This window comes from Bradysia coprophila, unplaced genomic scaffold (assembly GCF_014529535.1).
Source record: "Bradysia coprophila strain Holo2 unplaced genomic scaffold, BU_Bcop_v1 contig_232, whole genome shotgun sequence".
In the NCBI taxonomy this organism is placed as follows: domain Eukaryota; kingdom Metazoa; phylum Arthropoda; class Insecta; order Diptera; family Sciaridae; genus Bradysia; species Bradysia coprophila.
This window is the reverse complement of record NW_023503493.1, coordinates 2,632,492-2,647,837: the sequence shown is the minus strand read 5'-3', so window position 1 is coordinate 2,647,837 and position 15,346 is coordinate 2,632,492. Positions and strand designations below refer to the sequence as shown.

The 15,346-nt window shown below is 36.9% G+C and overlaps 2 long non-coding RNA genes across 2 annotated transcripts; one reads left to right on the top strand and one right to left on the bottom strand.

The window, feature by feature from the left end:
- Window positions 1-8,020: 8,020 nt before the first annotated feature.
- LOC119075940 lies at window positions 8,021-14,419 on the top strand. Its single transcript, XR_005087510.1, has 3 exons — window positions 8,021-8,053; window positions 9,370-9,372; window positions 14,409-14,419. It is a non-coding gene; the product is annotated as an uncharacterized LOC119075940 (long non-coding RNA).
- On the bottom strand, window positions 12,724-13,080 carry LOC119075935. The gene is made up of 2 exons (XR_005087505.1): window positions 12,935-13,080; window positions 12,724-12,862 (listed from the first exon to the last, which is right to left on the bottom strand). It is a non-coding gene; the product is annotated as an uncharacterized LOC119075935 (long non-coding RNA).
- Window positions 14,420-15,346: the final 927 nt, after the last annotated feature.

The window sequence follows — 15,346 nt, the reverse complement described above, 5'->3', positions numbered from 1 at the left end:
CGGCCTTTGATTACCTTCCAAATGAAACAAAAAATACGAAAAACGGATGAAATTTACTCGAGTTGTATGTAAAATACGCATAGGGCCCTAGTAGCGGCCTTAGTCCGAGGACCCAAATTTAATTTTTTTTTCAACAACATTCTATTCGGCCTTTGATTACCTTCCAAATGACACAAAAATTACGAAAAACGAATGAAATTTACTCGAGTTCAATGTAAAATACACATAGGGCCCTAGTAGTGGCCTTAGTCCAAGGACCCAAATTTATTTTTTTTTCAACAACTTTCTATTCGGCGTTCGATTACCTTCCAAATGAAACAAAAATTACGAAAAACGAATGAAATTTACTCGAGTTCTATGTAAAATACACATAGGGCCCTAGTAGCTTTTCACTTCTAAGGCCCTAACTCACGGTCCACTCACCCGATTTAAAAAAACTTTGTTTTCCTGGATTGGTATTGACAATATCTATCATTTGCCGTGTCATTTACATTTCCATCGTTATTTTTGCCATAAACATCACCAAAAGACCTTAAATCACTTAGGTGGCCCTAACTCACGAAGGGCTGACCCGAATATGCCCATCTTCGAACTTAGCCTCACTATTTTGACTATCTTTCAGGGAAATTTTTTTTTTTGAAATCGGATTTGATTTACTCAAGATATCGACGTGACAGACAGACGGACAGACGGCCCAAATTTTTATTGCGGATTCGTCATCTATGAACATTGAACATAGGCAAACACTTTGCCCTTACCGTCTGCTTCGAATTCCATCAATTACACACGGCATCGTAATCCTATAAGCCCCTTCGTACTTCGTACGGGGCTAAAAATGTCGATCTCTTGCCTTTGGGCTTAGTGAAACTTCGGGGGATTCACACGGGGATGGAGTCTAATGACAATGGCTGTCATTGCAGAACTGTGGGCTAGACTGTGGGTCGTGCAGTATGGGCTAATAGCGAAACTTTGCCTGACAAATTAAGAATTTTGCTGAGCACTGTCCAATACCCTCTCTAGCAAACAAACTTAGTTTTGACGCTGTCAGAATATCACTTTATTCATTTGTTTGTAAAGACTACGTCGCGTTTTTAACACCTTTATGAATGTAGTTAGGTTGCTAGATGGGGTATTGCACTGTCCAATAAACTTGAAGACCGAGACAATTTTTCCCGCGGCTGTTTTAATACCTAAAAAGGACTTAATCGCACAAGACTCTGACTACCGCAGTCAGTCAATTGAAAATTCAATTATTTTAATTTCTTTCACGCCTGGATTTTAAATAATCTAAAAAAAAGTCTGAAAATCGTTTCGAAACCGTAGAGTGTGTAGAAAAGGATCAAGCCAAACCTTTGTACGTACAATATTCAAAACAACATTTTTCGAAAACTGACAAAGCCAGTGATGGGACGATACGATAAGCAAAATCCATTTTATTTTGATGAGTCTATCTAGTCCTTTTGATATAATAATATGGAAATTGGAAATCCTTTGCTCTCTATGTGCTTAGCGGTTTTCATGCCACACAAATATACCGAGAGAGATAACGAAAAAAAAAAAATCAAACAAAAAATTTCGAGTTTTTTATTTTTCGTTTCCATCCAGTTACTTATCCGCTGGCTGGTGTGGTTTTATTATATGGTATGTGTCCTCGCTTGTTTTGTTCGCATTTACTCGGTTCACTCGGAGTGTGTATTCCGATATATGTATAAAGCACTTGAATTAATTTATTTGAACAATAATAATAAAAATAAATGAAATGTCGTTAAGCGGGTAGGATTATTGGAGGGCGCGCAACTTTTTTTTTTGTATTTTCCTTTTAGTCGTCGAACCATTTTATTGGCACAACCAATAAAGAGAAAGAGCTCGAAACTTGCCGGTTCTATGACGAAATTTAAATGATTTGTTTGTTGAATTTTGACCATAGATTCGATCGTTAGATAAGATGAGAAAATGAAATGCAAAAAAAAAATGAAATTTCCTTTGTCGTTCAGTGGATGTTTGAATTGAAGTGGGCTGATTTGAAGTGCCGAAAACTTTTATCGTTTCGACTCTTGTTTGGAGTGGAAAATTGTGGTTCAATTTAAAGCTTTTGCGAGCACTTTGTAAATGTGGAGACATATTTTTCAAATCGTAATTCGTAGATTGGCCACCAACATACATGTGGTGTATGTTCTGACTTTAAGTAATTTTCCGACTTTGTAATTTTACGGATTCTTAAGTGTATAGTTTCCACTTAAAAGGAGCATTCCGTTTAGCCTCCGTCTATATGACAGTTGTAAAATAGAACAAAGTAACTGTCAGTAAAAAATTGAAATAAATTCAATTTCCACTCCGTTTGCGTGACAGTTACTTTGTTCTATATATACATTTATTCTCAAAAGAACAACACTGTCATTACATTAATGATTGCCAAATGACACAGTATACTCAACATGTATGAATAATTTAATTGTTTTGATTTCGTTTGATTTATGTCCGTCCCGGATCATAAGTGTGATTGTGTAATATTCGACAACTGCCTCTCACCACTTCCGTTACAATCTCTTGAATTACTGACTTATTAATTTTGAATTTTTTTACAACTGTCATGTAGACGGATGCTAAACGGAATGCTCTTTTTAAGTGGAAACTATACTTTAACAATAGCACACTTCTCGGAACTGTCAACTTCTGCGGCTCACATGGTTTTTTCAAGGCTGTAAACTTTGGGGAGGTCACGCAGAACGCCATTTTATTAGATACGCGGGAACACACAACTCCTGAAGATTTTTCATATAAAAAAATTCACCACATCGTCACGGCGACGAGAATCGTCACAGGAGGTGAATTTTTGTATGAAATCCGCCATTTTATCTTCAATTGTGGTGTGTCACCCGCGTATCTGTATCTGCGTGACCTCCCCAAAGTTTACAGCCTTGGGTTTTTTAACGGAAAGATCTAACTTGTCGAAAATTTGGCATTTTGTCAAGTTACTGTAGCTACACATAGCAACGCGAAAGAGACCTAATTCAAATTTTTCTTTTGTTGATACTGTCAAACTTGATAGAAGAACAAAAGAAAAATTTGAATTAGGTCTATTTCGCGTTGCTCGTTACGATTTCCATAGAATTGATAGAATGTGGTAAATTCACTACAAATAGTATACTTTCTCGTTTCCTCAATTAGGTTGAGGATTGATTGATTTCCACTTACCAAAAAACTACTTTGTCTGAGAGACAAAATTGCATTTTTTAAATGTTTGTTTTGTTTACTTGACAGCTCGCTCTACCACGGCTCTCACACGACTTTTTGTTAATTGGAAACCATACTTTAAGGTGGCTCCGTTCTGTCTCCATTTTCATTCCGTTTTACCTCAGTGTACGTGACAGCTGTTGTCGAAAATATTATGAAGACTTCGAAGGTTGATTTCACTCTACGAAATTAGCAAATCAAGTATGCAATTGAAAACAATCATGACCCGTGATTCGGGGTATAAATACTGGGCAATTGTACAGAATGGGATCAGAATAAACACAACTACTGAACGAGCAACATGCCCTAAGTAACGGGTTTTTGTCAAGTAGATGAGGAGTAGTTGAGGAGAATATCCCTCCAGTACAAGTAGAAACAGAGAACCATCGATGCAGCGACCGACGAATTTAGAAGAATTTGGTAAAATTCTTGACAGTTATCATTTCACATAATAGGTTCACCATTTGCTGTATTGTATGAAATGTCAACTGTCATGTATACGGAGGCACAACGGAATGGAAACAGAGACAGAACGAATGACTGCGAATCCAACTTTAGTTTTCTAAGTTTTCAGACATTCAGTGTGTAGGTGCGTTTTCTAATTCAATCGCGCTTGCAGAGAGATACGAACGTTTCGATAGAAATTTGTACGAAAGTAACGATCCAAATGAAGTAAAAGCATAAAGTGACACCACCTTAATGCTGAATGTCACTGTACTGAGGTTTAAAGGGGTGCTTGAAAATCTGTCGATAAATATTAGAAACCTCTTTTCAAATCATTCAAAGACTCTCTTCAAGGGGTTTCAGATGCAATTATTCCAAGAAATGGAATAGTCTGGCTGAGGCCTCAGTAAAGATCGTAAGCAAATAACTCTAATTAAAATGTGAGAAATTATGCCCAAAAATCCAACAAATTCTAACAAATGTCTTACAAGTGTCTTACAAATGACTGTTCTCGAAATTACTGTTCTCGAATCTATTAAGTAATTTGATCCAATCATTTTCGCTCATTTCTTTTAACACGGATTTTATCAAACGACCACTCTGCGGCAGTGGCTAACGTCATTTGTTTTTGTCATTGTTGTCGTTAACAGATAATATATCCGTCCGAAAAAGATTCAGTAATCTATCGACAACAGTATTAAACAACTGTGTACGTACATACCATATACCATATGCAGTCAGTTGTAATATAAGGTACAATAATGGTAATTATGACCCCGAATTTGAGGCCGGCCAAACCACTGAAACTTATGATAAATATTTGGTAAGTTTTACTAACTGTAAGGCAGTAAGGAGTAACCGATAAGATAAGATTACAACGGTAAGTTCCCTGATTGTACAAGTTAACAAGAACCATTAAGAATCAGATATTTACCGTCTTAAGTTTCGAAATTTAACTCCAATCTCTCAGAATAGACTTTCTCTCTCAACACAACAAGCTTCGCAAAATCGTTTCAATTGTTTTCCGTCGGTAAAATTTCGTGTCTGCAGAATTTTTTCTGTTTTTGGTAAACAGTCAAATCTCAACAAAGATCTGACTGTCCCATTTCATTCGGAACGAAAAGTGTTCCATTTTCATTCGATCAATGGAATGAAAATTGATTTCTACTAATCCGTTGTTTATTTTGCATTTCGTTCAATTAAAAACTGAATTGTAAGTACAACATTCAGGCAATATACCGATATCATCCAGAACGATATTCATCTAACATAAATAACATCCCGTCCGAGATCTGTGTTCGTACAATAAATTTACGTTAATTTAACGAAACACCGGTCCGCATAAAAGAGAATTTATTATTTCTCGCCAATTAATTATCATATCATCACGACGTAACTTGAACACATAAAAAAAAGGAAAATTTACTACGGAGACGGAGAAAAAAAGAAGAAAAAAAAATTAGAAAATTTCTCTCTCTCAAAAGAAGACGAAAAAAACGAACCTAATTAACTCAATAAACACTTCATAATACGGCCTCGACACCCAGACTTTTCCATTGTGCAACAGATTAAAAGTATAAGACTTGAAAACATAAAATATAGAAAGAAAAAAAAAACAAAGTCAAAGAATAACACGGTTGATGCGAGAAAGACTTAAAGGAAGAAAAAAAAAACAGGAAAAACCACGCACACCAGAAAATCCGAACGGAACATTTTCCGCGTTCGGCGATACCAACGAGAGTGAGAACAGGGCATAAAAGCAACAAATTAAAAAGCAACAACAACAACACACAAAAAAAACTCAAATTCTCAAATTTCGTGTTTAAATTATTCTTTAAAATTCTTTAAATGCCAAAAAGGATAATAAAATTAATTTATTTAAGCGTAGATAAAAACATCAAACCGTGGAAAAAGGGGTGTGGTCTGGTGACGTAGCTTATGTACATACACCAGAAAATTCAATTTGTCTGTTTGGGTGTGTGTGTGTGTCCTTTGCGACTATATATATAAGTTCGTTCACGTCGTGGATAGGTTTTCCAGCATGTGTGTAGGTTAGTACATATAAATACTCAAATAAAAGGATAAGTGAGGTGTAGCCATATCTGTAGTGGTAATTATTGTAAGTCTTCGTGTGTGTGTCTGTGCATTTATTTGTTTAAATCCCTTCTCCTTTGTGACAATCGAAACGTATAAGTTACGTAAGGAATGAGAATGAAACGAATAATCCATCGATAGATGGTAGATGGTATAATGGAAGGGGAAATAATGTTTCTGGGTCGCGATTCTGATTGCTCAAGCTGAGATAAGATTGGGACACACACGGACATTTTTATTTTCACGAGTTGAACGTTTGTGTCCCGTGATGAAAATTTTAATCACAATTAATCATGGTCGTCGAAACAGCAATGGTCAAACAATTTCGTAAGTTGTTTTACTCATGAATCATTACTATTACTGCTGAGTGTGGTGGTAATACATATTTTCCGGGACTTGTCATTCATACAATAATTATTTGATTATCCTTACCGGAGAAGCTTGAATCCCGAGTGGATAGATCAGTTTTCCAACAAAAACGTTAGGTCCTCAGCAAAGCAAACAATCAGCCAAAGAAAATTTGACAGAATGAAGTATCATCTTTCATCCTTGCAGCGTGAATAACCTTCTTTTTTCCAGTCAATGCCACTTGTGACGCAATTTTTTTTTGGTAAAATTTTGTTTCTAGAATTTCTTTGGTCAAATTTTTCCTGTTACAGTTTTTGCGTACAAGCGCAGAATGCGTCACCTCCAGCGATATCAGTTGTTTTGGAAGTATGCACAGGGACTTGCGTCACTTTTACTCTTTTGAGTGTTTTTACGGACGCCCAGTTTTTTTTTAATGGTAATTTGGAGTCATTTGTCTTTGAATTGTAGAACTTCAATATTTGCTGCAGTCTACGACAAAAAATTTTTTTTTAAATTTTTTCTAGTAATAGGACTTGCGTCACGGGCGCTATGCTAACGCGCGCCCATGAACTGGAGACACTACGTCGACAAAAAGCGCGACCAATTAAATTTAAAATCAGACAAATGTACCAGTTAACCAACGGTGGTCGGTTACAGCTCTAAACAAACTAAACTTGTACTGTAAATGATTGATTTATAAATCACACCAACGTAGAAGTCATTTTACTACTAGACATTATTAATGAAGTAAGGATAGGCTCAAACGAACCAAACCACACGAACTGATACAATGAAGAATGGTAAAAGCACACCACTTCGGTCCTCGATCGCCAATCTGTTCCTTAATAAGAATGTTCTTATGGCTGCTAACAGTGTGTCACTAGCAATGTTTCTCATTGCATTCATGTTCAACAAGTATAAACCACCGGTTTTAATTACGATTTTCATTTATTTTATAACAATCGATTTGGTCGTTAACAGGATTCGCAACAAATTCAATTCATGAAGTTTACGTTGAAGTCCTACTTTGATCCAAGTGTTGAGTCTACCAAGTCGCCAACGACACATACAATTCCTTCCAAAACTCCATCACATTCTACATTCCCTTCCAATTCTTCTCTGTTAGTATCAGTTCCATTCTCAGAACCATTACCCTCTATTCCATTCTCCGAATCGTATGTTCCAGTCGACCAATCTCTAGAATCTATTACACTCCCTGTTCCACCAGCACCATATAACTTACTTGGAGTGCGATAAACGCAAGTAAAACGACGAAAAAGTATTTCATTCTGTTCCGAAAATTATTTCTAACTGAATAAAACGAATGCAAAATCTGTCCTTTTATACTCGGTGAGGATACACACACAATTGGTTTTTTGTTGATATATTAAGGTTAAACCATAATGCGTCGTGGAGTGAGCAAATAGTGCATTACTGCTATAAGGCTGTATTTGAGAGACGTTTACGTTATATAGTGTTCAAAGAGAATGTCAAAAAGAGTGTTCACCCATCGAGCTCAGTTAAATTAACTGGTTTTTTCCTAGTTAACTGGACCTAGTTAACGGAACCAGTTAATTTTTCTCTCTTTTACGCTCTTTGAACACTGTATACGAGCGCTTGCACGAGTATTAGTACGAGTCTCTTATATACAGCCTTACAGCAGTGAGGTATTTTATCGCAATAGGCAAAACATATCTTTTTATAGTGATTGAAAAACCTTTAACACTACAGGGTCATCCGTGAACTGTTCATGGGATTAACCGTGTATTCTAAGTTGTCCACGTGTAGTCAAACACAATAAATTTCGTAGTGTTGATTCCACGGGTAAAGGGGCAAATGTATTCCTGTTAGTCAGTGTGTAGCCAGGGGAATTAAGTAAGGAATCAAGCGTCGGTCATAAGAAAAAGTTTATTGCCGTACAATTATGCTTGATGTACAGCCGTTGAAAAGTGAAAACTAACATGATTTCTGTTTTGGGACTAGTTTTGGGTTGAATTGTGGGACAAAAATACTTAATTTAATGAACAACAGTGGCGCTAGTTGTCCAGCAAAGTTTTTATTCAATAAAATTCTGACACTTTTGATTCGGGGTGCTCACATTCGCACCATAAAAAATTCAAACGAGCAGTTAACAAAATCGAGAACATAAATGTCCACATTTTTTACGATGCTGACCCTTTCCAAGAATTGTTGACATTGTATCTTGAAATACACACAATATACTCATATTTATTTCTGAAATTTAAAGTAAAATTGTGAAGTCTTGATGCATTGGAATTGAAGCTGCTGGTCACATTTTTAAATGGTACGGCAATGAGCAGCCAAAATTCAAATGTCAGAACCACTGTTCGCGTAGTATAGGTTTGTTCCAAGTAACTGTAAACGGTAACGAGTAATTTCGCGCCGCGGGAGATTACACATATTATAGTGGAATTTCGCGCCCATACATTTTTCAATGGCTAACTTGATTTAGAGAATTTTTACGAGTACCTGGCGATAAATTGGCTGTAGATTCAGTTGAGTATCAGGCACATAAATTTTGGAGATGCGAATTTTATTCTAACACCCTAGAGCTTTGTATCAGGTATACCGGTATCCCGACATAGAACGTGTGGATTTTCCTTTTACAAAACGTTAGGATACCGGTATCCCAACTGAGATACACATATTTTGCATCAAGGATACCGGTATCCCGACATAGAACGTGTGGATTTTCCTTTTACAAAACGTTAGGATACCGGTATCCCAACTGAGATACACATATTTTGCATCAAGGATACCGGTATCCTTACTCAGAAAAAGTGGATTTTCCTTTTACAAAACGTTAGGATGCAACTGAGACGTTGCGAGATTCCTACCAGCAAAAAATTCCTTATGGGCGCGAAATTACACTAATAAAGTAGGAATTTCGCGTGGCGCGAGATTCCTACTTTAATAGTGTAATTTCGCGCCCATACGGCGCGAAATTACTACTAGCCCTGTAAACACGAACTTTGACAACCCGAACAACGACAATTTCATCCATAGCAACGTCGCTTACGTGATATTTCATACAAATCAACCAACGTCGCCTACGCGATTTACACAGAGGTATTATTGAGGTTATGGTTATATGGATGAAATTTGACAATTCATATGGCCTTGGAACAAACCTATTGTTCTCGCATTCATTATTCTTGTGACAATTTGATTCGGTTGTGATGTGAGAAAATTTCTGCTAAACTTTGTGCATTATTCGCGATTTTTAAGTGCGTTAAACATTGCAAATATTTTTGTGAACGGCTTAAAGTGTTGAGGAAATTTCGGAAATATACGCGTGTGGAAGATACACATCAAAACATTGTTGTCGGTTTCAAATTTAAACATCCACAGCCAATGTTTGATCGTGTTTTCCCATACAAATGATACGAAAAGTGAAATAATAAATTAACTAAGTATTTGGTCGCGGTTAATTGCTAATAATTTCTATTTTCTAATCGAAAATCTTTAAATCGAAGAATTTGACTTTGGACAACGCACTGTCTGGCACCGAAGCTGACTTTGCCGTCACTCAAATAGAGGACTGAACCGATCAAAGTTGGCTATTCTTTTTCATACAATGGATATCAAAAAAATTTACAAAATAGTCAACAGGTGTGTTTTTGGCCTTTTAATTGAGTTATGTCAAAGTCAGCTTCGGTGCTTGACAGTGCTTTGCTTCGGAGGAGTTTTCTGCTTTTGATGTGGTCAGAAATAATCAATAAATTATTTGCTTTTCTTCATCTAAAACGGTTTTTTTTTATCAAACTTTCCTTCAAATCAAGATAAAGCAGCTGCCGGTTGTTAGACGAGTTTAAGTTCATCAATCCTCTACGTTTTAGTAATCGAGGTCTTGTTGATGTGGTGAACGCTTTACCTTCATTTCGTGAAAATAATGATTCAATTATTGCTGATTTCGTGTGAATGCGATAATTTTTGAACGGTTCCCTTAAAAGATGGAGAAACAACTTAAAAAATGAAAGATCTCTCTTCTTGACACCCAAGATTCTCGCTTAGTAAAAATGACACAGTCGACAGCTGCCAAATAGAGTACTATCTTGTGTGAAATGGTACTCCGTGAAAGAGCTAGCTGTCAAGTAAACAAAGCAAAAATTGGAAATCAAGAGTGGAAATCAAGCCTTAGTCTCGGCCTTAGTGTGTTGAAAGAGTTGGGTATTATGTTGGAGTTGGCCATTTAAATATATTTATTGCAGCAGATCATGACTCGAAGAAGTTGGTGATGCAGAGGCACACGTCATCAAATTGAATGAATTGTTCCAGAAAATGGTCGCGTTGGGAGAAGACATCACCCAAGACTTAAAATTCAGTGCAATTCTAACGCTGCCAGAAAGTTATGACAATCTCATAACATCACTTGAAGCTCAAGACGAAAAGTTGACATCGAGTCTGGTCTGTTCAAAGGTCATAAATCATAAGCGCATGGCAGAGTAAAATAAACCAGGCAGGAGCGGTTCATTTTCGAAACGTCAAATAAGGGACCTCCCTCAGGCCAATTTTTGAATTTTTTGCGCGTGTTTATCTTTGCGCACAAAATGTGCACACAATGATAGTTGTGCGCAAAATGTATAAATTTTGTGTGCACGTGTGCTTAAAATGTGCACAAAGTGTGCTCATTTTGTAAACAAATCTCGCACAATTCGTGAATAAAAATGATACATTTTAAACGCAAAATGTGCATAGTTTGTGTGTATTTTATGCACCATTTGTGCTCATTTTGCGTACAGACTTTGACAGTTGCGCACAAAGTGTACAGACAAACTTTATACGGATTCGATGTAGAGTAGAGTTTGTTTATTATGTGTCAAGCAACCGAGATTGAATTTTTCTGATTGATAAAGCCACATTGATCACACCAGATAATTCCCTAAAGACCACTGTTTCGGCCTGCTAGTTGAAAATGTCGGAAATATCATCGGCAAAATTGGACATTTTGGAGCAAAAAATTAATGGATTTGCCTTGGCTTCAGATTGGTGAGTTGAAACAAATGGATGAAGATCCCAATAACAGTGGAAAATTGGTGAAGTGACTGGCGTGGGAACTAAAAGAATTCGGCGAGGCAACTAAATGAATTTAGACAATTGAATAAATTTGGCGAGGCAACTGAATGAGTGTAACGGGGATTGCAAAATGGAATTCACGACAGACGAATCACGTCAATGAGAAAGAGCATCTGCAGTGTTTACAGCAGAGTTCGTTTGTGAATCTTCTCGAAGTGTTTTATCTGCTCTGATTGCCTAACCAAATCTGCTCTGATTACCCTTACCCTTGCCTATACTGTCGCTTTTTCGTTGGGTACGCAACCTATGGTCCTACGTTTCTTGCAAAACTTCATTCTTTTGTCTGCCTTTTACGAAATTTTTTGGTGTCTTTTTAGTATGCAACGTCCCTGACGATGGCCCCGGAACAGTTTGTTCCACTCTATAAATCTTTTAACAATTATGGAGTTGAAGTGTGAGATCATTAAAACTAGTGCGCCGAAACAGTAGGCTTCAATGATTTAAGTCCGTAACAACAATCAAACAATATACGCGTAAATTGTACATAAAATATGCGTCAAATGTGCATAAAATACACACAATTTGCGCACATATGTGTACACAATCTATTCAAAATACGCGTAATTGTTGCGCACCGATCGGTGTAATTGGCCTGAGGCAACGCACTGCTCCTAGCATGAACATAAGAAATATTTGGAGGCTGATGAAGTCACAGTAGGCACTGCGTTTCTTTCGTGAAGATAGGTGACTTGTTTTAGTTGTGTGAGTTCAAACACACAATACAATCAATCTTAAGCGGTAGCTCTCATCACAAAAGCCTCCAAATTCGACGTTTGTCAAAGTAGTGTTCATGCTAGGAGCAGTGCGTTGCCTGAGGGCTAATACACTGGATGAAAATGAACTCAAATGAACAGTGACATAAATTGAAAAATTTTATTCGCAAAAAATATAGGGCTACTAGATTATTCAGGTTCCTTGTCAAACGTCCACTCCTGCCTGGTTAACTTTACTCTGCCGTGATAAGCGTCGAATTGAACGAAAAATGGAAGGCAACGGAGAATCAATATTGCGAAAACGTTCGTTTTCTTGTTGAAGAACAAACATCAAGCGAAAAATAAGACGGTGAAGCAAAGAAACCAGGTACACAATGCGCATAGAACGTTGGTTTACATGAGGACGTGGAAAACTGTATTTACTTCTTGTATGTGTAACATCATCATGTCCATGTCCATACATAATTAAATATTTAAACGAAATTAATTAGTTTCTTAAGACCAACCTCACACGAGCACCATGTTCGTTGTCACTCAATTATTGCTATTATTGAGTGCGAATGCAAAAACGGGTGTAATGGTAGAGTGCTATTATTGAGGGAGACAGTGTTCAGAGATCCATGGAAATAAAATGCCAGAACTTTTAGCCACTAATTTACTTCGAATCATTAAATATTGAAAAAGTCTTTCCTTAAAAAATGCTTAGGATCCCTTTGGTGCTGGTTGAGGAGTAGTTGCTTTGGTTGTCGCCGTAGTCGCAGTCGCTGAAGTAGCACTGGTTGTTGTTGTCGTCGTTATTGAACCGGGTCCTATACAACAGTTCAAACCTCCATTGCAGCGAGATATAAAGAACATGGCTGGCAAATCACACAATTTATCACTGCAAAATGTAAATGGTGCTGACCCACCAATCCATCCTTTGCATGGAGCATCTATCAATGGAGCAATAAAAGAATTAGTTAAACGCTAGCCGGTGTATCGATTGATTAAATTATTATTTTTACCAAGTTCCCCAGGGGCTGCGGCTGCGCTCACATTTACACGTGAATGTGATGCTACGATTACTAATAGAGCGACTAAAATTGCTGACGTTGTGTTCATTTTTTTCGATAATTTATAATTCTAAAACAAAAACGTTTAGTAAGATGCACTCACTCTACACTGATGCTGTTGATATCGAATATTTGGCTTTTATAGACACAAAATTAGATCGTCATCCATCTGAGTAAACAAATTGTGTTCTTTTGAGCAAGCAATGTGTACACAAAGCCACAAAGCGATAGAAACATTTTGGATTTCGATTTGTAGCAAAGCACTTCAAGCAAAAGAGATCATAGTCGACTGCTGTCAAATAGAGTGCCATTTTGTGTGAAATGGTGTTTTACAGTTGTTTGACACACTGTCAAGTTTCAGTACCCTAGAGTACCACTCATGCTTTAAGTGCATTGTTTGTAGTCAAAATCGGTGGGTCGGACTACTAAGTCTTTGTAACCTAACCCTGCATGTACTGTAAGTTTACATGTCAGCATAGGTAGTGCCTCACCGCACTGGTTCAATATCAGCAATTTTACTGAACTTTATGATCTCACAAGTTGTACCAGAGAGGTTATAACAGATGGCGTTGCTTCTCTGCGTTGCACTGATAGGCATCGTCACATGATATATATTATTGCACAGAACAATCGGGTCTACTGCACACACAGATCATATTGCATGCAGCGGTAAATCGAACAACAACGATAAAAAAACCAACTTTCACCACTCGCTGCGCTCGGATAAAGTCACACCATTCGTCTGTTGCACTACGTTCTTATACGCGTAGGGTACAGACGTTGGAGTGTGGTGTGCGGTGATGATGACAAATCGACCTCATATTTCCGGTTGTTAGTTTTCCCTATCACCCTATGCCTAACACCAATTTGAGTAAATGAATCAATTTATCAAACAAAGTACGTTGTTGCATGGTGTCGATCTAGTTTCAACAATCAATATTAAGAATGAAATGTTTGTCCAAATGTTTTTTGTTGAGGTAAACGTACGCGCCTAATTTTTGGACAAATTTGAACAGAAAATTTGGAAATTTGTTTGCTGTTTGAAATGTTAGCGGGTTTTTACCATCTGCTGTAAAAACTTCTTACAAAATGCTATCGAGAGTTTACTCACATTGTGTTGTTTTCAACTATATCGAATGTTTGTGGAACATCAACCGAAAATGTTACGACCTAGATGCATGCAGAATGTAGGTGCCTTTCATAATCTAAATGACGCCCTAGAATTTGAATTTTAAGTGAACGAGTGCGTTCAAAAAAAAATTTTATTAAAAAAATCTGCGTCGCATGTGGCAGATATATTTTCGTGTATTTTCCTGAACATCTGCCACTTTGCGACGCAGATTTTTTTGGTAAAATTTTTGTTGTTTCCAGTCAAATTTTTTTTTTGTAAAAATTATTTGGCAGATGATGAGGAAAACTAAGCCAGCTTGTTTGAACTAATTGGGTGTAAAATTTAATTTTTGCGTAACGAAGCTGAAAGCGTCAACACTAGCGATATCATTCATTTTACAAATCGTACTACAAACAAAGACTGCGTCACTTTTTGGAGATTTTGTTGGGATTCACTCGTTTTGGAAGTTTTAGGTCAAAAATTTAACGAAATTTCACAATCCTTGACGAAACTTTACAAAATTTTGCGAAATTCGGCAATTTGACGAAATTCGAAAATTTAACGAAAATCGAAAATTTGGTGAAAATCAGCTACCTCGAAAGTGTCCAAATTTTTCCAGCTGCTCAATCCCTGAAAGAGACCAAATATGTCTAGCTGCCCAACATACACGAAAATTGACCAAATTCAAAAACGTTGAATTTTGAAATTTCTACCAAATTACAACCAACTTCACAACAATCATAACAACACTATCATCACAAAATGGCTGTACATTTTATATGAGAGAAATTGTTCCGAAAATTAATTAATTAATTTTACAAAATTCTGATTTTTCCTGGGATAATGATGAATGAAACTTGAGTTCTAATGGCCTGACTAAGGTTCCTGCAAAGTTTCATGGAGATTGGCTGCGGATTTTCCGAGATCGACCATCGATAGATAGACATATACCGAGTAAGTTGAAAGATTTTGATTGTTTGGAGAATGCCATTTTTCATGTATTTGTACTGAAAATGACATAAGAATGTAATTTTCAAAAGTTGGGAAAACCCCATATTTTGGGAGCTGAATCTCCCCAAAGTCTACATACAATAGTATTTTACATGACTAGGGATGAAAAGTAGAGTTTTCGTGTGAATTTTGTTGATCCGAGGCGAAGCCGAGGTCAATAAACACACGAAAACGAGACTTTTCACTTTTTATCCCGAGTTATGTAATGGATTTTACATGCTAAGGGCGTCGAAAGAAGTGCT